Source organism: Chiloscyllium plagiosum, unplaced genomic scaffold, assembly GCF_037043375.1.
Source record: "Chiloscyllium plagiosum isolate Xiang-an unplaced genomic scaffold, Cpla_swu_hap1 HiC_scaffold_3, whole genome shotgun sequence".
In the NCBI taxonomy this organism is placed as follows: domain Eukaryota; kingdom Metazoa; phylum Chordata; class Chondrichthyes; order Orectolobiformes; family Hemiscylliidae; genus Chiloscyllium; species Chiloscyllium plagiosum.
The window spans coordinates 128,590,154-128,614,708 of NW_028270141.1; positions in this window are offsets into that span (position 1 = coordinate 128,590,154).

Here is a 24,555-nt window from a genome sequence, read left to right on the forward strand (position 1 = left end):
GTTGTCACTCTTCCCAGTTTGGGAATCCACTGGATTGGAAGATTAATTTCCCGGTCACTGGTGATGAGGAGAAAATGATTTCACCTTCGGGGTTCAGTTTTGTACATCTTCATTTCCTGCAGCTTTTCCTTCATTCAGCTTTGACATGGGGGCTATTCTGCTCCCTGACCATGGACAGTAGCAGGGTAAGGCCGGTGGGGTGTTCACTGCCCAATGATTGGAGCATCTCACAAAGATCCTGTTTGTGTCTTTCCCTCCTTCCCTGAGATATGCTGAGACTGGCAAAATGATTGCTCCCCCAACTTCAAAACTACTCCCACTGATATGCAGCTCCTGACACAGCCTGTCACTGGGGTACACTTCCCCTGGCACTGTTTATCACTGCATTAGTGTTCACATGGCATTGACTCTGGCGGGGTCACTCTTTCACTGTCATAGAAATGGACAGCACGGAAACAGACCCTTCGGTCCAACTAGTCCATGCCGACCAGATATCCCAATCTAGTCAGGTCCCATTTACCAACACTTGGCCCGTATCCCTCTAAACCCTTCCTATTCACATACCCATCCAAATGCCTTTTACCAGCCTCCACAACTTTCTCTGGCAGCTTATTCCATAGACACACCACCCTCGGCATGAAAAAATTGCCCCTTCGGTCCCTTTTATATCTGTCCCCCTCTCATCCTAAACCTATACCCTCGAGGTCTCGACTCCCCCACCCTGGTGAAAAGACTCATCTGCACAACTGTAAACATAACGTGGTGAGGATCACTCCCCCTTTCTGATCTTTATCTTTCTTCGGAATCGTCCATGAATATTTTCCTCTGGGGTGGGGATGGTCCGATGGGTTGAACCCATCTCTCAGTATTGCCTTCATCAATTTTGACTGTTGATCTGCTGTAAACCTGGTGCTGGAGCCCTCTGACATTCAATCCAATTTTACAGCCTTTTTCTCATTCCCCTCCCTGACTGCATTTTCCAAACTCCGACAACGAAATGTTTTTCTGCCCAACAGATGTGATTCTAACCACTGACACAGGCAGTGAGACTGTGACTCCTCTTGTGAGATCTGTCAGCTCAAACCTGGTGTATTTTCACATTTTGGTTGGTTAGGCCCAGCTAAATGTAAGGATTTAATGTGTTGTACGTTTTTTTCTGAGTAAAGGTGGCAGAATAGGGTATTCAACCCCTCGAGACTGTCCCTCTATTCCCACCCTCTGGTCTGTCCAAGTGTCACTCCAGCTCCCACTCCCATCTGTTCCCCACTCCCTGCTCCAGGTTTCCCTTCCCCTTCCCCAGTTGTAATCTCTCCCAGACCTTTTCCTGGACCACTTTCCCAATGCCAGGGATCTCAGGTGGTGACCCCATGCCGTGTGGGATCACTCTCCCACCCACCACCCACCTCCTCGTTCCTGCTTGGTTCAGGTTTTACCACAAGGTTTGTCACTGTTCCAGGGAGTAAAGAGCCTGGGGGAATTACAGATACATTTTCTGTCTCATGTTGTAAAATTTGCAGTTAGTCAAATTCAGGGATTTGGTTGGTCCTGGTGTGGGTGAAGTCACTTTATGTCTCGTAACAATATTTCTTTGCATGTCTCATGGTTCAACGTTAAAATGTATCGCCATGGAGACATTATTGTGAAATGGGCCAAATGGTGACGTGTATGTTTCTTTATGCAAAGTAATAAAATTAGCTCAGTATCTCACTCATGAACAGCAATGGTGTAAATGTTGGTCAAATCAGGACCACACAATATTCACTGAAAGAAAGATAGACCCAAACGGCAGACCTGAGGCTAAGTTTCAATTGTCCATCTGTACATTTACAGGGTCTGTATTTCAGAGCAATGGGTGGAGCTGGCATTTATCTTTATATGAGTGGTCCAAGTGCTCTTCATTCACATTGAAGAAATAAAAAATGTTAAAAAAACCTGAACCCGCAACAGTACTTCAGTTCAGTCATTTCACTTTGCAGACACACAGTATTTCCTGTTGCCTCTCGGTGTGCAGGAGATTCTGACAAGGTGGGTTTTATTGCTCATTCCTTCTTGCCTGAAGATGGTGGTGAGCCCTGTTCTTGAGTTGCTACAGTCCATGTCTTTTATCTAGTAATGAGTGTTTCTAAGAGACTGCAGACTCCTCGACCAGTGTACACAATATTTATTTACCCAGGATCCTTAGCGTGTATCAGGTAAGGACAACACAGCATGAGACTGCAGTCAGTCAGCCAAGTCCCAATTTTATTTGAGACAACAAAGGGAAAAACTACACTCGACAATTTTACCAAATCTATTTCTAACGATCCAATTCCTTTGAATATTAAAACACTTCCCAGACCTTTTGCTGCTCTGTTGAATTGTTCCGTCTGTACCTCTCTTCATGAGTTGATTCTCTCTCTGGTCGGAGGGTGAGCTGCTCTGCTCACTGCTGTGTCCTGACCTGCCTGTAGGTCGGCTGGAGAGTGGGGTCCGGTCAAGTCCTGCCAGGCCGGGTTCTTATACCCTCCTGGCTCCCTTGTGGAACCTTCCAAGGACTTGCTAATCAGGGGAATCGAACTAATTGGTTTTATCACCTTGAAATGCTGCTAATGGTACTCGATGGCTTGCTAACAGTGACCCGTTCGATGTGTCTGCCTTGGGCCTGGAAGTCTGGTTTCATCCCAGAATACACACCTGGTCTTCTGCCTTACTGAGGCATGTCCCATGCATCTTGTGATGTTTGTTTGACACACTTTGTAATGTGCTCTGGTGCCTCTCCAGTTTTCAATTATCCGAGCGTAAATCTTGCAAGGACCTTTCCCTGGGCAGAATTGTCTCTTGTATGTCTGTCTTGGCTCAGGATTCCCAGCATGCTTTGCTTTTTGACCAATTTTTGTGCCCTGTTTATTCCAGTTGCTGTTCCTGTATTTCTGCCCTCCCTTCTGAATGGTTTTTATTTCACCTGAGCAGTCGCAGGCATTTACAATGCTCCACCGCCAAACCCTGGTCACCCGACACCTGGAGAAAGAACGCCTCATCTTTCACCCTGGAACCCTCCAACCACACGGGATCAATGTGAATTTCATCGGCTTCCTCGTTTCCCCTCCCCCTACCTTATCCCAGCTTCCACCTCCAACTTGGCACCATCCTCTTGAACTGTCCTCCCTGTCCATCTTCCTTCCTCCATGTCTGCTCCACCCTCCTCTCTGCCCTATTACCTTCACCCCCACCTTCACCTACCTATCACAATCCCAGCCATCTTCCCGCCCACCCCATCCCCCTCCCATTTATCTCTCAGCCCCCTTGGCCCACAAGCCTCAATCCTGATGAAGGGCTTATGCCTGAAATGTTGATTCTCCCACTCCTGGGATGCTGCCTGACCGGCTGAGCTTTTCCAGCACCACACTCTTTGACTCTGATCTCCAGTATCTGCAGTCCTCACTTTCTCCTCCCTGCTACAATGTGGTGTCAGGAACCCAGCATTGTTCAGTGGGCAGTTCCAGGATTTGAAGACAATGACGGTCACACAATGGAGAGGGGACTCTGAGGTGATGGTGTTCCCATCCACGTGCTGCCCTCATCCTTCCAGTGGCCCTTATCCTTCCAGTAAGTTGATGATTGGATATAACAATGTTAATAAGATGGGAACAACAAGGAACAGTACATCACAGGAAGTAGGCCTTTGGCCCACCAAGCCTGTGCCAACACACGATACATTTCTAAACTAAAAACCTTTTGTCTCTGTGCAGTCCATGCCCCTTTTTCCCGTCTATTCATGTTTCTGACACTTTGCTTCTTAAATGTTGCTGTTGTATTCTCTGACAGCACATTCCAGGCATTTACCACCCTCTGGGTAAAAATCTTCCCTCTCACATCTGCTTTAAAAATTCACCTTTTCACCTGAAATCTATCTCCTCTAGTGAGTAACATTTTTGTCCTGAGGAAAAGATTCCATCTGTGCATTCTCTCCATGCCTCACGTAATTTTGAAAATTTCTATCAGGTAGCCCCTCAGCCTCTGAGGTTAGTTGAAAATAGAGCCTAGAAGAATACAGCACAGGAACGGACTCTTCAGCCCACGATGTTGTGGTGAAAATGACGCCAATTAAAACTAATCCCTTCTGCCTACCCTTTGTTCATACCCCTCCATCCCTTGCATATCCGTGTGGTTATCTAAAAATCTCTTAAATGCCCCGATTGTATCTCCCTCATCCATCATCGTTGGCAGTGCATTCCAGACCCTTACCACTCTCTGTGTAAAGAAAATGCATACTCCCTAACTTTAGATATTTCATCTCTGGGTAAAACCCTATCTATGCATCTCAAAATTTTATAAACTTCTATCAAATCTCCCTTCAGCCTCCTCCACCCCAGAGAAAACAACCCTAATTTTTCTAGCCTCTTCTTATTGCTCATACCCTCTAATCCAGGCAACATCCTGGGAAACCACTTTTACAATCTCTGCAAAGCCTCCACATCCTTCCTGTAAAGTGGTGAGCAGAACTGAACGCAATACCCTCAGTGTGGCTAGACTAGAGTCTTATAAAGCTGCATCATGAAATCTTGACTCTTGTACTTAATTCCTCAACCAATAAAGGCAAGCATGCCATACACCTTCCTTACCATCCTATCTACTGGTGTGGCCACTTCAAGGAAGCTATCGAATTGAACCCCAAAATCCCTTTGTACAGCAATGCTGTTCAGGGTCCTGCTATTAACTGTATACATTTCCTTAACATTTGAATTCCCAAATGCAGCACCTCACACTTACCCAGATTAAACTCCATCTATCATTTCTCCACCCATATCTGCACTGATCTATATCCTGCCAAATCCTTTGACAACCTTCTACACTATGCCCAACTCCACAGATCCTTGTATCATCTGCAGACTTACTAAACCACACATCTACATTTTCATCCAAGTCGTTTTTATAAATATCCCAACCAGCAGAGATCCCAGTACAGATCCCTGTGGAACACCATTAAGTCACGGAACTCCAGCTTGAAAAACACCCTTCTCCCACTACCCTCTGCCTTCTATGGGCAAGGCAATACTGAATCCATGTGGCCAAGTCACCGGCGATCCCATCCGACTGAGATCTGAATCTTCTGGATGAGCCTACCATGAGGAACATTACTGAAAGTCTTATTAAAATCCATGCAGCCAACATCCACTGCTCTTCCCTCATCAGTCACCATTGTCACGTTTTATAAAATGCAATCACTTTAGTCAGGCATGATCCGTGCTTCACAAAGCCATGCTGACCGTCCCTAATTAGGCGGCTTTTCCAAATGTGTGTAAATTCTATCCTATTCACTATCCCATTAATGTGAGACACACCCGTCTATAGTTTTCTGGATTATCCCTATTTCCCTTCTTGAACAGAGGAACAACATTAGCTACTCGCCAGTCCTCCAGGACCTCTCTGGTGGCTAATGAGGACACAAATCATCTAGGTCAAGATCCAAACAATCTCTTCCCCTGCCTCTCTCAATAACCTGGGGTGGATAGCATTATGCCCTGGGGACTTATCCATCTTAATGCTCTTTAAGAGACCCAACACCACTTCTTTCTTGATCTCAAAATACCATAGTATGTTAGCATGCTCCACCCAAATCTCACTGTCCTCTATTTCCTTCTCCTGGGGGAATACTGATACAAAGTACTCATTTAGGATCTCACCCACATCCTCAGTCTCCAAGCACAAGTGCCCTCCTTCCTTGAGTGGTCCTACTTTCTCCCTAGTTAGCCTCTTGATGGTAATGTATGTATAGAATGCCTTCGGATTCTCTTTAACCCGACTTGCCAAGGTCATTACATGTCCTCTTCTTGCTGTCCTCATTCCCTGCTTGAGTTCTTCCTACTTTTTTAGCATTCCTCACAGGCCCTGTCCAATTTTAGCTTCCTAAACTTTACATATGCTTCTTTTTTGCTTTTGCCTAAATTCATAACCTCCATTGTTATTCAAGGGTCCCTAACCTTGCCATCCTTGTCCTTCTTCCTTACGAGAACATGCAGGTCTTTAAACAATTCCCACATGTCAAATGTGGACCTGTCTGATAACAGCTCCTTCCAATTAATACTTTCTCACTCCTGCCTAATACTGACATAATTTTCCCATCTCCAATTTATCAGCTTGCCACAAGGTCCTGACTAATCCTTACTCATTGCTATCTTAAAACTGAAGGATTGTGATCACTGTTTCCAAGCTGCTCTCCCATTGAAAGGTCAGTCACTTGGCCAGGGTCATTTGCCAGCACAAGGTCCAGTATCGTCCCTCCATCCTCTAATTGGACTATCCACAAGCTATTTCAAAAAGCCTTCTCTGATATACTTAACAAATTCTGCCTGATCTAAACCTTTTGCTGCAAGGGAGTCCCTGTTGATATTGGGGAAGTTAAAGTCACCCAGTGTGAAAACACTTTTTATTGCATATTTCCATAATCTGCCTACATATTTATTTCTCGGTGTCTCGGTGGCTGTTAGGGGGCCTACAGTATAATCCTGTCAGCGTGATTACACCCATCTTTTGTTTGAGCTTTACCCATATTTCCCTCGTAGATAAGCCTCCAGTATGTCCTCTCTGAGTACGGATGTAATGCAACTCCTCCACCTCTTTTACCTTCCTGTCCATCTCGTCTAAAACAATGAAACCCTGGAATGTTAAGCAGCCAGCCCTGTCCCTCTCTCAATCAACTCTATAATAGCTGCAACATCACAGTTCCATGTAGGTCCAGGCTCTAAGCTCATCTGCCTTACCTTTAATACCTCTTGCATTGAAATAAACACACTTCAGCTCATTAGTACCATCGTGTATATTTACCTGTCTCTGCCTTTCTTTTCTTTCTGATTTACTGGTCCTAACATGTATCTTCCCCTTAATCCTTCCACTTGGTGACCTGCTGCTCTGGTTTCCATCCTCCTGCCACTCTAGTTTAACCTAACCGAGTAGCACCAGCAAACCTTCCTACGAGGATATCAGTTCCCCTCCAGTTTAGGTGCAAACTGTCCCTCTTGTACAGGTCACCCCTTCTCCAGAAGAGATCCCATTGATCCAAGAACCTGAAACCCTGCCACCTGCACCAGCTCCTTAGCCACACATTCATCTCTCCGACCTTTCTATTCCTTGCCTCACTAGCTCGTGGCATTGGTAATAACCCAGAGGTTACTATCCTTGAGGGTGGTAAATAAACCAAGTTTGTCCAATCTTACTCATAGCTAATACCCTCCAAACCAAGTGACATTCTGGTAAATCCTTTCTGTTCATTGTCCAAAGTCTTCAAATCCTTCTAGTTTTGTGGTGACCAGAACTAAATTCAATATTCCAAAAGTAGCCTAACTAAAATTCAATACAACTGCAACATAAATTGTCATGTTTTATACTCTATGCCCAGATCGATGGAGGCAAGGATGGCCTACACCTTCGTGACCACCTTAACTATTTGTGCTGCTACTTTCAGGGAACTGTGGGCCTGTGTACCTTGACCCTCTGTATGTCAATGCTTCCAAATGTTCTGCCATTTACTGGATACTTCCTTCCGACATGACAATGTCAATAATGCATCACCTCACATTTCTCTGGATTAAATTCAATCTGCTATTTCTGCACCCAGGTCACCACCATATCTATATCCTGCTGCATCCTCTGGCAATCCCACTTACTATCCACAGCTCCCCCAATCCTTGTGTCATTCACAAACTTATAAATCAGACCACATTTTATAAGATGCCATCAGGTAATAATCAGGAAATTATATGGAAATCAAATTTGAACAAATGTGTGAGGGAGGGTTTCAGATATGTGGATCATTGGGATACCTTGTGGGGAAGGTGGGACCTGTACAAGGAGGACGGGTTTCACCTGAACACAGAGAGTGTGTGAGGAAGGATAGACAGCTGATAGGGCAAAGTTGCAGTAAGTGTGATTGGTTGAAGAGTGTCTGTTTTAACTCAAGAAGTGTCAGGAATAATGGTAATGAACTTAGAGCATGGATCAGTGCTTGGAGCTACGATGTTGTGGCCATTACGGAGACTTGGATATCACAGGGATAGGAATGGTTATTGGATGTTCCAGGGTTGAGATGTTTCAAACGGAATAGGGAGGGAGGTAAAAGAGATGGGGGAGTGGTATTACTAATCAGCGATAGTATCACAGCTGCAGAAAGGGAGGTTATTGAGGAAAGTTTGTCTACTGAGTTAGTATGGTTGGAAATCAGAAACAGGCAGGGAGCAGTCACTTTATTGGGAGTTTCTTCGAGACCCCCCCAAGAGCAACAGAGACATGGAGCAGCAGATTGAGTGGCAAAAAAGCAAATTACTGCAGATGCTGGAATCTGAAACCAAAAGAGAAAATGCTGGAAAATCTCAGCAGGTGTGGCAGCATCTGTAAGGAGAGAAAAGAGCTGATGTTTCAAGTCTAACTGACCCTTTGTCAAAGCTAAAAACAGGGGAGAAATAGGGAGGTATTTATACGAGGCTGAGAGAAGGTGAGTCATGGCTCCAGAAGCAAAGGTCGCAGTAAAGAGGTGATACTGACAGTGCATCGAGAGATTATAGGGAGATTAGGGGCTGGGAATGACCAAGGCTGAAGCCAGTGCTATGTGACCAAATATGTGGGGGATGGGGGGTAGGGGTGAAGCAGAGGCAAAATGGAATACAGGGGAGAAGGGTAGCAAAGGGGGAAAAGGAGAGGAAGAAGGCGATGAGAGAGTGGGGAGTGAGAGAAAGAGAGACAATAAAGAAATAAGAGCTACAGAAAAGTGAAAACAATTTTTTAAAAATAAATGAAATAAAATATCTGAAGTTGTTGAATTCAGTGTTGAGAGCGGCAGGCTGTAACATACCGAGTCAGAAGATGAGATGCTGTTCCCCCAGTTTGCGTTGAGCTTTACTGGAACATTGCAGCAGGCCAAGGACAGACGTGTGGGCATGGGAGCAGGATTGGGTGTTTAAGTGGCAAGCCACAGGAAGGTCCGGGACCTGATTGCATACAGACGAAAGGTGCTCAAGCAAAGCGATCACCCAGTCGGCGTTTTGTCTCTCTGATATAGAGGAGACCACATTGGGAACAACGAACGCAAGAGACCAAATTGAAAGAGGTACAAGTAAAACGCTGCTTAATCTGAAATGAGTGTCTGGGGCCTTGGATGGTGAGCATGGAAGAGGTAAAGGGGCAGGTGTTGCACCTTCTGCGATTACATGGGAAGGTGCCGTGTGTGATGGGAGAGGTGTTGGGTGTGATGGAGGAGTGGACTAGGTTGTCCAGGAGGGAACGATTTCTGCGGATTGCAGACAGGGGGAGGGAAGGGAAGATGTGTTTAGTGGTGGCGTCGTGTTGGAGTTGGCGAAAATGGCGGAGGATTATTCTTTGCATGTGAAGGCTGGTGGGATGAAAGGTGAGAACAAGAGAGACCCTATCCTTGTTCTGGGAGGGGAGGGAGGGGGTGAGGGTCATGGCGTGGGAGATGGACCGCACGCTGTTGAGAGCCCTGTCAACAACTGTAGGTGGGAAGCCACGGTTGGAGAAGAAGGAGCACATATTAAGAGCACCACTTTGGAAAGTGGCCTCATTGGAACAAATGCGGCGGAGGCGAAGGAGCTGAGAGAAAGGGATAGAGTCCTTCCAGGACGGAGGGTGAGAAGAGCTGTAGTCCAGATAGCTGTGGGAGTCAGAGGGCTTGTAATGGATACTAGTGGTTAGACTATTGCCGGAAATGGAAACAGAAAGGTCAAGGAAAGGAAGGCAAGTGTCAGAGATGGACCAGGTGAAGGTGATGGAGGGATGGAAACTGAAAGCAAAGTTTATGAATTTTTCCAGGTCAGGGCGAGAGCATGAAGCCGCACTGAAATAGTCATCGACGTACTGATAAAGCAGTTGTGGGAGGGCACCCAGGTAGGCCTGGAACAAGAAATGTTCCACATACCCCATGAAAAGGCAGGCATAGCTAGGACCCATGTGGGTACCCATTGCTACAACTTTGATTTGGAGAAAATGGGATGAGTTGAAGGAGAAGTTGTTGAGAGAGAGAACAAGTTCAGCCAGGCAGAGGAGAGTGGCGGTGGATGGAGATTGTTCGGGCCTCTTTTTGAGAAAGAAGCGAAGAACTTTCAAGCCAAATTGGTGTGGGATGGAGGTGTAAAGAGATTGCACATCCATGGTGAATAGAAGGTGGTTAGGGCCTGCGAATTGAAAGCTGTCAATGTGTCGCAAGGCATCAAAGGAATCCCGGTTGTAGGTGGGGAGGGAATGAACCAGAGGAGTGTGGATGGAGTCAAGGGAGGAGGAAATAAGTTCAGTGGGGCAGGAGCATGCTGACACAATGGACCTGCTGGGACAGTCCCTCTTGTGGATTTTGGGCAGTAGGTAGAAACAGGCTGTCCGGGTTTAGGAGACTATGAGGTTGGAAGCTGTGGGGGGGGAGGCATCCGGAGGAAATGAATCAGTCACGGTGTTGGAGACAATGGCTTGATGCTCAGTGGTGTGATCATGCTCCAGGGAGAGGTAGGAGGAGGAATCTGAGAGTTGGCGCTCTCAGAGATTGGGTGGCAGATTTTGGAGAGATGCAGAAGTAACAGGGTTGTTGTCATGGGTGACTTCAACTTCCCTAATATTTATTGAAACCTCCTTAATGCAAATAGTTTGGGTAGAGCAGATTTTGTCAGCTGTGTCCAGGAAGGATTTCTAACTCAATATGTAGATAGGCTGAATGCAAGGAGGCCATATTGGATTTGGTGCTTGGTAATGAACCAGGTCAGGGGTCAGATCTCTCGGCGGGAGATGGTGATCACAATTCCCTGACCTTTACTATAGTCATAGAGAGGGATAGGAGCAGACAGTATGGGAAAATATTTAATTGGGGAGGGGGTATTACAATGCTCTTCGGCAGGGACTATGGAGAATACATTGGGAACAGCTGTTCTCAGGGAAATGCAGGACAGAATGTGGAGGTTGTCTGGGGAGCACTTGTTGCAAGTACAAGATAGGTTTGTCCCACTGAAGCAAGGAAGGGGTGGTAGGGTGAGGGAACCTTAGATGACAAGAGATGTGGAACATCGAGTCAAGAGGAAGAAGGAAACTTACTTAAGGTTGAAGAAGCAAGGATCAGACAGGACTCTAGAGGGTTACAAGGTAGCCAGGAAGGAACTGAAGAATGGACTTTGGAAAGCTAGAAGAAGGCATGAATAAGCCTTGATGGGTAAAGAAAACCCCAAGGTGTTTTACACTTACGTGAGGAACAAGAGGATGGCCAGAGTGAGGGTAGGGCTGATCAGGGATAGCAGAGGGAACATGTGCCTGGAGTTGGAGGAGGTAGGGGAGGCCCTAAAGGAATACTTTGCTTCAGTATTCACCTGTGAGAGGGACTTTGTCGTTTGTGAAGACAGCATGAAACAGGCTGATAAGCTCAAACAGATTGATGTTAAGAAGGAGGATGTGTTGGAAATTTTGAAAAAACGTGAGGATGGATAAGTCCCCTGGACACCAGAGAAGGATATATACAAGATTGCTAAGGGAAATGAGGTGAGAGATATCTGCGACTTTGGTGATGATCTTTGCGTCCTCACTGTCCACTGGAGTACTACCAGATAATTGGAGGGTGGCAAAAGTTGTTCCCTTGTGCAAGAAAGGGAATAGGGATAACCCTGGGAATTATGGGGCAGTCAGTCTTGCATCAGTGGTGGGTAAAATTATTGGAGAGGATTCTGAGAGACAGGATTTATAATTATTTGGAAATGCTTAATTTGATGAGAGATAGTCAACATGGCTTTGTGAGGAGCAGATTATGCCATATAAGCCTCATTGAATTATTTGAGGATGTAGGGAAAGCTGGATGATGAGAAATATTGAGGGTTTGGTTAAGAAAAAAACAAAACATGTCAGGTATACACAGGATGGATGGAGTGGATCCTTAGAAGAGTATAAAAGGCAATAGGAGGATACTTAAGAGGGAAATCAGGAGGGCAAAAGGGGGACATGAGAGAGCTCTGGCAAATAGGGTTAAAAAGAATCCAAGGGTCTTTACTAAAACTTTAAGGACAAAAGGGTGACTAGGGAGAGAATAGAGCCCCTCAGAGGTCAGCAAGGGAATGTTTGTGTGGAGCTGCAGGAGAGGGGGGGAGATAGTAAAAGAGTATTTTGCATCAGTGTTTACTGTGGAGTAGGACATGGAAGATATAGAATGTGGGGACAGAGATGGTGACATCTTGAAAAGTGTTAATATTACAGAGGAGGAAGTGCTGGATGTCTTGAAACGTATAAAGGTGGATAAATCCTCAGGACCTGATCAGGTGTTCCCTAAAACTCTGTGGGAAGCTAGGGAAATGATTGCTGGGCCCCTTGCTGAGATATTTGCATCATTGATAGTCACAGGTGAGGTGGCGGAAAACTGGAGGTTGGCAAACGTGGTGCCACTATTTAAGAAAAGTGGTAAGGACAAGCCAGGGAACTAAAGACTGGTGAGCCTGATGTCGGTGGGAGGCAAGTTGTTGGAGGAAATCCAGAGGGACAGAATGTACATGTATTTCGAAGGAAGGACTGATTAAGGATAGTCAATATGGTTCTGTGAAATCGTGTGGGTAATCATGTCTCAAACTTGATTGAGTTTTTTGAAGAAGCAACAAAGAAGCTTGATTACGGCAGAGTGGTAGATGTGATCTCTATGGACTTCAGTAAGATATGCGACAAGGTTCCCCAAGGAAGACTGATTAGCAAGGTTAGGTCCCATGGAATACAGGGGGAACTTGTCACTTGGATTCCGAACTGGCTTGAAGTTAGAAGACAAAGGGTGGTGGTGGAGGGTTGTTTTTCAGGCTGAAGGCCTGTGACCAGGGAGTGCTACAAGGATCGGTGCTGCGTCCACTACTTTTTGTCATTTATATAAATGATTTGGATGTGAGCATAAGAGGTATAGTTAGTAAATTTGCAGATGACACCAAAATTGGAGGTGTAGTGGACAGCGAAGAAGGTTAGCTCAGATTATAGTGGGATCTTGATCAGATGGGCCAATGGGCTGAGGAGTGGCACATGGAGTTTAATTTAGATAAATGCGAGGTGCTGCATTTTGAAAAGACAAATCAGAGCAGGACTTCTACACTTAATGGTAAGGTCCTGGGGAGTGTTGCTGAACAAAGAGACCTTAGAGTGCAGGTTCATAGCATCTTGAAAATGGAGTCGCAGGTCGTTAGGATAGTGAAGAAGGCGTTTGGTATGCTTTCCTTTATTGGTCAGAGTATTGAGTACAAGAGTTGGGAGGTCATATTGCGTCTGTACAGGACATTGATTAGGCCACAGTTGGAATATTGCATGTAAATCTGGTCTCCTTGCTGTCAGAAGGATGTTGTGAAAGGGTTCAGAAAAGATTTACAAGGATGTTGCCAGGGTTAGAGCATCTGAGCTACAGGGAGAGACTGAACACGCTGGGGCTGTTTTCCCTGGAGCGTCGGAGGCTGGGAGAGTGACCTTATAGAGGTTTATAAAATTATGAGGGACATGGATAGGATAAATAGACAAAGTATTTTCCCTGGGGTTGGGGAGTCCAGAACTAGAGGGCATAGGATTAGGGTGAGTGGGGAAAGATATAAAAGAGACCTAAGGGGCAACTTTTTGACACAGAGGGTGGTACATGTATGGAATGAGCTGTCAGAGGATGTGGTGGAGGCTGGTACAATTGCAACATTTAAGAGGCATTTGGATGGGTATACGAATAGGAAGGGTTTGGAGGGATATGGGCCGGGTGCTGGCAGGTGGGACTAGATTGGATTGGGATATCTGGTCGGCATGGATGGTTTGGACCGAAGGGTCTGTTTCCATGCTGTACATCTCTATGACTCTATCTTAACATCTTATCTGTGCTGACACCAATTGTTACAGTTAACCTGAGAATGTAACATTTTCAAAATGTTTAGTGATTTACATATGAAAGAAGTGAAACTATCGTGGTCATTCTAACAGATGAGACACTCAACAAACAATCAAGCTATTTTTCAATGTATAATTTTCGTTACATCACGCTGTAAACTTTTGCTATAAATTCTGTGCCTCCCAATTGTGTACTCCACAACCACCTGATGAAGGAGCGGCGCTCCAAAAGCTAGTGCTTCCAACTAAACCGGTTGGACTTTAACCTGGTGTTGTGTGATTTTTAACCTTGTGCATCTGGGTTCAACACCGGAATCTCCAAATCATGACTACTCTCCATCAAAGGAGAGATTTGGGACAGATACAGCATTATGTTCACGAGACATAATTAGCAATATGGATAAAAGTTCATATTTAATTCATCAGGACACAATATTCATTGGGTTTCCTGACTTAATACACCAAGCCCAATAGAACATAGAACAGTATAGCACACTACAGATCCTTCAGCCCTTGATATTGTGACAACCTTTTATCCTACTCTGAGATCACACTAATTTACATACCCCTCATTTTGCTCTCATCCAAGTGCTGATCCAATACTCACTAAATGTCTGTAATGTATCTGACTCTCCTCCCACTGCTGGCAGTGTATTCCACACACCCAGCACTCTCTGTGTAAAGAACCTACCTCTGACATCTCCCCTAAACCTTCCTCCAATCACCTTAAAATTATGCCCCCTTGTGATAGCCATTTCCACCCTGGGAAAAAGTCTCTGGCTATCCACTCTACCTCTGACTTGCATCATCTTGTATCAAGTCATCTCTCATCCTTCTTCGTTCCAATGAGAAATGGCCAAGGTCCCACAACCTTTCTTCATAAGACATGCCCTTGACTCCAGGCAGCATCCTAGTAAATCTCCTCTGCACCCTCTCTGAAGCTTCCATATCCTTCCTGTAATGAGGCAACCAGAACTGAACACAATATTCCAAGTGTGGTCTAACCAGGGCATGACAGAGCTACAATATAACCCTGCAGCTCTTAAACTCAATCTCCCTGTTAATGAAGGTCAACATACCATACGCCTTCTTAACAATCCTATCAACTTGCTTGGCAACTTTGAGGGATCTATGGACGTGAACCCCAAAATCCCTCTATTCCTCCACACTGCCAAGAATCCTGTCATTATCTTTGTAATCGACATTCAAATTCAACCTTTCAAAATGAATTACTTCACACTTTTCCAGGTAAAACTCCATTTGCCACTTCTCAGCCCAACTCTGCATCCTGTCAATGTTCTGCTGCAAACTACAACAGCCCTCCACACTATCCATAGATCTACCAACATTTGTGACATCAGCAAATGTACTAACTCTCCCTTCCACTTCCTCATCCAAGACATTTATAAGAATCACAAAGGGCAGAGGTCCAAGAACAGAACTCTGCATAACACACTAGTCACCGAGTGCCAGACTGAATACTTTCCATCTATACTACCCTCTGCCTTCGATGGCCCAGCTAATTCTGTATCCAGACAACCCACCCTCCCATCCTGGCACTTTCCCCTGCCACCGCAGGAACTGTAAAACCTGCGCCCTCACCTCCCACTCACCTCGATCCAAGGCCCTAAAGGAGCCTTCCACACCCATCAAAGTTTTACTTGCACTTCCACTAATATCATTTATTGTATCCGTTGCTCCCGATGCGGTTTCCTCTGTATTGGGGAGACTGGGCGCCTCCTAGAAGAGCGCTTTAGGGAACATCTCCGGGAAACCCGCACCAATCAACCACACCACCCCGTGGCCCAACATTTCAACTCCCCCTCCCACTCTGCTGAGGACATGGAGGACCTGGGCCTCCTTCACCGCCGCTCCCTCACCACCAGACGCCTGGATGAAGAACGCCTCATCTTCTGCCTCGGAACACTTCAACCCCAGGGCATCAATGTGGACTTCAACAGTTTCCTCATTCCCCTTCCCCCACCTCACCCTAGTTCTAAACTTCCAGCTCAGCACTGTCCCCATGACTTGCCCGGACTTGTCCTACCCGCCTATCTCCTTTTCCACCTATCCACTCCACCCTCTCCTCCCTGACCTATCACCTTCATCCCCTCCCCCACTCACCCACTGTACTCTATGCTACTTTCTCCCGACCCCCACCCTCCTCTAGCTTATCTCTCCACGCTTCAGGCTCGCTGCCTTTATTCCTGATGAAGGGCTTTTGCCCGAAACATCGATTTCGAAGCTCCTTGGATGCTGCCTGAACTGCTGTGCTCTTCCAGCACCACTGATCCAGAATCTGGTTTCCAGCATCTGCAGTCATTGTTTTTACTTTTCGAGCTACTCAGTGTTCTCGGGTACACCTGACCAGGTCCTGGGGATTTATCCACTTTAACCATTTCAAGTCATCCAGCACTTCCTCCTCTGTAATCTGGACACTTTGCAAAATGTCACCATCTATTTCCCTTCAGTCTTTTTCTTCCATATCCTTTTCCATGCAAAATATTCATTCAGTATCTCCCCCAGTTTCTGTGGCTCCACACAAAGGCCGCCTTGCTGATCTTTGAGGGGCCCTATTCTCTCCCAAGCTACCCTTTTGTCCTTAATATATTTGTAAAAACCCTTTGGATTCTCCTTAATTCTATTTGCCAAAGGTATCTCATGTCTCCGTTTTGCCCTCCTGATATCCCTCTTATGTATATTCCTACTTTCTTTATACTCTTCTAAGGATTCACTCGATCTACTCTGTCTGTACCTGACATATGCTTCCTTCTTTTTCTTAACCAAACCCTCAATTTCTTTAGTCATCCAGCATTCCCTATAACTACCAGCCTTCCCTTTCACCCTGACAGGAATATACTTTCTCTGGATTCTCGTTATCTCATTTCTGAAGGCTTCCCATTTTCCAGCCGTCCCTTTACCTGCGAACATCTGCCTCCAATCAGCTTTCAAAAGTTCTTGCCTAATACCGTCAAAATTGCCCTTTCTCCAATTTAGAACTTCAACTTTTAGATCTGGTCTATCCTTTTCCATCACTATTTTAAAACTAATAGAATTATGATCGCTGGCCCCAAAGTGCTCCCCCACTGTCACCTCAGTCACCTGCCCTGTCTTATTTCCCAAGAGTAGATCAAGTTTTGCCCTTCTCTAGTAGATACATCCAAATACTAAATCAGAAAATTGTCTCGTACACACTTAAAAAATTCCTCTCCATCTAAACCTTTAACACTATGGCAGCCCCAGTCGATGTTTGGAAAGTTAAAATCCCTGACCATAACCACCTTATTATTCTTACAAATAGCTGAGATCTCCGAACAAGTTTGTTTCTCAATTTCCTTCTGACTATTGGGGGGTCTATAATACAATCCCAACAAGGTGATCATCCCTGTCTTATTTCCCAGTTCCACCCAAATAACTTTCCCAGATGTATTTAACAAGATGTTGAACGTGTCCGCCGCCTGTGTTCCCTGTCTGTGCCATAATGTTTAGACTGATTCTAATCTAACAAGTGAGTTAAGAGAGTCTTATAGGGATTCATGCAGTTTTTGAGCAAAGTACAATGTAACTCTACAAGTACAAAATCACCCCACAAACGTGTGCGTGTCTGTGTGTGTGTCTGGAGTGGGGGGGTTGTGAGTGTCTGAAAGAGAGTGTATAAGTGTGTGTGCATGTGAGTGTAAACTCGCCCAAGTCTGTGAGAGGGTGCATGTGGGAGTCTGTATATCTGTTGGAGTGTGTGTGAGTGTGTCTGGCATGCGTGTGCCTGTGTGTGTATATGAGTGTGTGTGTGTTTGTGTGTGTGTATATAGTGCATTGGTGGTCACCTGTAGTGTGACATGAACCCATAACCCATGATGTCCTCCCTTTGGGTACGGATCTTAGCTATGAGCCTCTGCTCGGCCATTTTTCACCTCTGCCTGTCCCGGAGCCTGCCTTGGAGGATGGTCACCCGAAGGTCCAAGGTCGAATGTCCTGGACTGCTGGAGTGTTCCCCAACTGGAAGGGAATGCTCCTGTCTGTTGATTGTTGTGCGGTGCCCATTCATCCTTTGCCATAGCCTTTGCTCGGTTTCCCCAATGTACCGTGGCTCAGGGCATCCTTGCCTGCACCATATGAGATAGACAACATTGGCTGAGTAGCATGAGTACCTGCCACGGACATGGTGGGAGGTGTCCCCACGTGTAATGGTGGTATCCATGTGCACACTCTGACATGTCATGCAGTGCCTACCGTGTCAGGGTTGTAGTTGGGGAACACTTCAGCAGTCCAGGGCATTCGACCTTCGGGTGACCATCCTCCAAGGCGGACTTCGGGACAGGCAGCAGCAAAAAGTGGCCGAGCAGAGGCTGATAGCAAAGTTCCATACTCATAGGGAGGACCTCAACCGGGACCACACACACACATACACACACACACACACACGCACACGCACACACACACACACACAAACACACACACATACACACACACATACACACACACATACACACACACATACATACACACACATACATACAGACACCAACACTCCCACACTCACATGCAGACTCTCACAGACTTAGACACTTTACGCACACACACATATACACTCTCTCTCACACTCACAACACCCCACCCCAGACAGACAGACACACACACACACACATAAACATGCAAAAACCCACATGCACACATACACATGTACGTTTGTGGGGTGAATTTGTATTCTCAGAGTTACATTGTACTTTGCTCAAAAACTGCATGAATCCCTGTAAGACTCTGTTAACTCACTTTTTAGTTTAGAATCAGTCTAAACATTATGGCACAGACAGGGAACACAGGGGGCTAACACCTTCAACATCCTAACATCTTATGTGGCTGACACCAATAGTTACAGTTAATCTGAGACTGTAACTTTTAAAAAGGTTTTGTGATATACATATGAAAGAGGTGAAACTATCAATGATCATTCTAACGGATGAGAGACTCAACAAACAATCAAGGTATTTTTCAGTGTATAATTTCAGTTACATCACACTGTAAACTTTTGCCATAAATTCTATGTCTGACAACTGTGTCCTCCACATCCACCTGATGAAGGAGCCGCGCTCCAAAAGCTAGTGCTTCCAATTAAACCTATTAGACTATAACCTGGTCTTGTGTGATTTTTAACTTTAATGGATCAACCAGCAATTGAACAACCAGCTGAAACATCATTCTTGGAAAAGGGATTAAACTTTAATGTGATTTCTTAAAGTAAGAATTCTCCCTCTGTGTAAAACATGCTTCACATTTTCCCACAGGACTCAGAAACAAACATGATCAGCAAACTGATTGTCATCCTTCCATCTGTGAGAGATGGTGGGAAAGCAGCCTCAGTATTTGCTGAGATTATCTGCTGCCCTCCGAATGTCTGAACAATTGATTCTGGAAAGAATCATCATCAAACACACCCTGACAAGCTGTCTCTCTCTGACACGAATGATAATGAACTGGCCCAAAACAGGGCAGCAAACAGTGAGCTCCTGACCAAACTGAATTTGAATGAAATGTGCCCCAAGGACTGAAGGCAGAAAACTTCATGACAGAAATCAGCTGCCTCTTGATCAGCTCCTGTTCCTACAATTAACATCCTGAGGACGACAGACAGAATGAAGCAAAAACTCAAAATATCGATGTTCCCTCAGATCGGTGAATTCACGGCTGGATTCTCAGCATCTTCAGGTGGATCTGCAGTTTGAGCAGTGAGCTCAGATATTTACATACTGTTTTTGGATCTGTTTTTGGAATAAATTACTCAAACATGAAACACAGGAGGCAAATAGCAGCAATTTGCTTCTGGAACAGTTTCCTTCATTCCAACTTTGAGATGGATTTTGAAATGATTAACTCACTGAGTGCTGGCTCCAGGGAAGTCTGAAGGTCCCCAGCAGCATTTGCTTTCAGCTCCCACAGTGTCAGGCTGAGAGTTTCCCTGGTAATACAGAAAGTACAGTGTTGTCAGAGTAGTTTGTCAGAGTAGATGAGATAAATCAACTTCACTCAACAACCTTCCCTTGCTCTCAATGCTCCCATTAAGGAAGTCACACTCCAGGGTATTTAAACGGCTGGTGTAATCTGCAGTCTGTGCTGGGTTAGACAATTTCACCCAGGTGGCAGGAAGGTCACAACAGGAAGTTTAACCTCCTGGTGTCAGGAAGGTGACTAGCATCATCCCAGTTGAGGGGAATAGCCAGTGAGCTCCACTGAATTATGTCTCTGTGTGGGTGCTGAGTGAGGACAGTGATGTTTAAACAACACATCACTTCCAGTGGGGTCAGAAACATCTCAGAGGTGAGAAACCACACGAGTTACCGAGAGAGTCACCGTGATGTCTCGGTGAAATACAGGGCCAGCTCCTTCCTGCAGTGATGAGTGTTACAGTCTGGTATGGCAGGAGCACTTGCTCTGTCAATGTCTTTCTGAATTCTGCTTCCTCAATGGTGAACACAGAGTTAAATAATCCCCTCAGGGGGGCTGTTCTCTGCTGACTGGGGTCTTCAGATTCTTTCTTCATTCCTCAGATAATGAAGCAGTTCATGCACACACACAGCAATTCAGAGCGGGACAACATTGATGCCCAGATGGCAAGTGAAATCCATGCGGTGAAAGTGCCAGGCAGTTGCCATGTCTGATCATATTAATATTATTGGGTCCAAGTTTCAAACTCCTGGTCATGCTCATTGAATAGAAAGTGAATTGGACCACCCACATCAATACTGTTTCTATCAGGCCAGATTCGAGACTGCACTGACTAACCCTCTGCACAAACAAACCTCAATAAACATCACAATTCTGGTGTGCCATGGAATATTTCCAATTTCTTGGGGTGTGTTCCCACTCCAGAAACTAGACACAACAGACCTCAATAAACCAATCCCCTTGACCAGAATCCCATCCATTATCTTCAGAATTCATTTTCTCCTCTGTTGGTCTGCTGCATGTCAGTCTGTTCTTGCTATAGGATGGACTGCAGTGAGGTACTGCAGCTTCCTCAGCTGCTCATTCTCATTCCCTAACATTCACACTCAAAGGACAAATGCAGCAGGTTGATGGGAACACCATCACCTCCAAGTTCCTCTCTGAGACATTATTCTCCATTGTGTCACCATCACTGGCTTCATATCCTGGAACTGCCACCTTAACAATGCTGGTGTACAGACCCCAGATAGAATCATGGAGATGTACAGCATGGAAACAGTCCCTTCGGTCCCTTCGGTCCACCTTGTCCATGCCCACCAGATATCCCATTCCGGTCTAATCCCACCTGCCAGCATCTGGCCCATATCTCTCCAAACGCTTCCTATTCATGTACCCATCAGATGCCTTTTAAATGTTGCAATTGTATTTGCCTCCACCACTTCCTTCGGCAGCTCATTCCATGCACGTACCACCGTCTGCATGAAAACGTTCCCCCTTAGGTCTATTTTATACCTTTCCCCTATCACCCTAAACCTATGCCCTCCAGTTCTGGACTCCCCCACCGCAGGGAAAAGCCCTTGTCTTTTTACCCAGCACCAAACCTTGTGGCACTCCACTGGCCACAGGCCTCCAGTCTAAAAAACAACTCTCCACCACCACCCTCTGTCTTCTACCTACGAGCCAGTTCTGTATCCAAATGGCTAGTTCTCCCTGTATTACATCAGATCTAACCTTGCTAATCAGTCTCCCATGGGGAACCTTGTCGAATGCCTTATGAATCCATGCCCCTCATGATTTCATAAACCTCTATAAAGTCAAGTCTCAACCTCTGACACTCCAGGGAAAAAAGCCCCAGCCTATTCAACCTCTTCCTTTACCTCAGATCCTCCAATTCTGGCAACATCCTTGTTAATCTCTTCTGACCCCTTTCATGTTTTGCAATATCCTTCTGATAGGAAGGAGACCAGAATTGCGTGCAATATTCCAACAGTGGATGAAATAATATTCTGTATAACCGCAACATGACCTCCCAACTCCTGTACTCAATACTCTGACCAATAAAGGAAAGCATTCCAAACGCCTTTGTCACTATCCTACCAACCTGCAACTCTACTTTCAAGGAGCTTTGAACCTGCACTCCAAGGTCTCTTTGTTCAGCAACACTCCTAGGACCTTAGCATTAAGCATATAGGTCCTGCTAAGACTTGCTTTCCCAAAATGTAGCACCTCATATTTATCTAAATTAAACTTCACCTGCCACTGCTCAACGGATTGGCCCTCTGATCAAGATCCTGCTGTACTCTAAGGTAACCTTCTTCGCTGTCCATTATACCTCAAATTTTGGTGTCATCTGCAAACTTACTTACTATATCTCTTATGCTCACATCCAAATCTTTTATATAAAAGATGAAAAGCAGTGGACCCAGCACCGATCCTTGTGGCACTCCACTGGTCACAGGTTTCCAGTCTGAAAAAGAACCCTCCAAAACCACTCTCTGTCTTCTCCCTCGAGCCAGTTCTGTATCCAAATGGCTTTTTCTCCCTGTGTTCCATGAGATCTAACCTTGCTAACCAGTCTCCCATGGGGAACCTTGTTGAATGCCTTATAAGTCCATATAGATCACATCTACAGCTCTGCCTTCATCAATCCTCTTTGCTACTTCTTCAAAAAACTCAACAAAGTTTGTGAGACATGATTTCCCACACATCAAGCCATGTTGACTATCCCTAATCAGTCCTTACATTTCCAAGTACATGTACATCCTGTTGGTCAGAATTCCCTCCAACCACTTTCCCACCACCGACGTCAGGCTCACCGGTCCATAGTTCCCTGGCTTGTCCTTCCCAATTTTCTTAAATAGTGGCACCACATTAGCCAACCTCCAGTCTTCCGGCACCTCACCTGTGACTATCAATGATACAAATATCTCAGTAAAAGGCCCAGCAAATCACGTCCCTAGCTTTCATAAATGATGAAAAATAGTGGACCCAGCACCGATCCTTGTGGCACTCCACTGGTCACAGGCTTCCAGTCTGAAAAACAACTCTCCACTACCACCCTCTGTCTTCTACCTATGTGCCAGTTCTGTATCCAAATGGTTAGGTCTCCCTGTATTCCATGAGATCTAACCTTGCTCACCAATCTCCCATGGGGAACCTTATCAAATGCCTTACTGAAGTCCATATAGATCACGTCTACAGCTCTGCCCTCATCAATCCTCTTTGTTACTTCTTCAAAAAACTCAATAAAGTTTGTGAGGCATGATTTCCCACACACAGTGCCATGTTGACTATCCCTAATCAGTCCTTACCATTCCAAATACATGTACATCCTGTCCCTCAGAATTCCATCCAACAACTTTCCCACCACCAATGTCAGGCTCACGGGTCTATCGTTCCCTGCCTTGTCCTCTCCACCTTCCTTAAATAGTGGCACCAAATTAGCCAACCTCCAGTCTTCCAGCACCTCACCTGTGACTATCGATGACACAAATATCTCAGTATGAGGCCCAGCAAATCACTTCCCTTGCTTCCCACAGAGTTCAAGGGTACACCTGATCAGGTCCTGGGGTTTTATCCAGTTTTATTCATTTCAAGATATCCAGCACTTCCTCCTCTGTAATATGGACATTTTTCAAGATGTCACCATCTATTTCCCCACATTCTATATCTTTCATTTCTTTTTCCACAGTAAACACTGCTGCAAAATATTCATTTAGTATCTCCCCCATTTCCTGTGTCTCCACACCAATGCCACTTCCTGATCTTTGAGGGGCCCTACTCTCTCCCTAGTTACCCTTTTATCCTTAATGTATTTGTAAAAACCCTTTGATTTCTCCTGAACGCTATTTGTCAAAGCTATCTCATGTCCCCTTTTTGCCCTCCTGATTTCCCTCTTAACTGTACTCCTATTGCCTTTATCCTCTTCTAAGGATTCACTCGATCTATTCTGTCTATAACTGACATATGTTCCTTCTTTTTCCCGACCAAACCCTCAATTTCTGTAACCATCCCACATTCCCTACACCTACCAGCCTTTCCTTTCACCCTAACAGGTATATACTGTCTCTGGACTCTCATTATCTCATTTCTGAAGGATTCCCATTTTCCAGCTGTCCCTTTACCTGCGAACATCAGCCCCCAATTAGCTTTTGAAAGTTTTTGCCTTATACAGTCAAAATTAGCTTTCTTCCAAGTTCAAGCTTCAACGTTTAGATCTAGTTGGCGGCACAGAGACTCAGTGGTTAGCACTGCTGCCTCACAGCACCAGGGACCCAGGTTTGATTCCAGCCTCGGGCGCCTGTCTGTGTGGAGTGTGTCTGTGTGGGTTTCCTCCAGGTGCTCCGGTTTCCTCCCACAGTCCGAAGATGTGTAGATCATGTGAATTGGTCATGCTAAATTGCCCATAGAGTTATGTGCATTAGTCAGGGGTAAATATGGGGGTCTGGGTGGGTTACTCTTCAGTGGGTCAGTGTGGACTGGTTGGGCCGAAGGGCCTGTTTCCACACTGTAGGGAATCTAAAAATATCTAGTCTATCCTTTTCCATCAGTATTTTAAAACTAATAGAGTTATGGTCACTGGCCCCAAATGCTTCCCCATCGACAGCTCAGTTACCTGCCCTGCCTTATTTCCCAAGAGAAGGTCACGTTTTTCACTTTCTCCAAGAGTAACATCCACAGACTGAATCAGAAAATTTTCTTGTGCACACTTAACAAATTCCTTTCCATCTAAACCCTTAACACTATGGCAGTCCCAGTTGGACGACAGCAATTCAAACA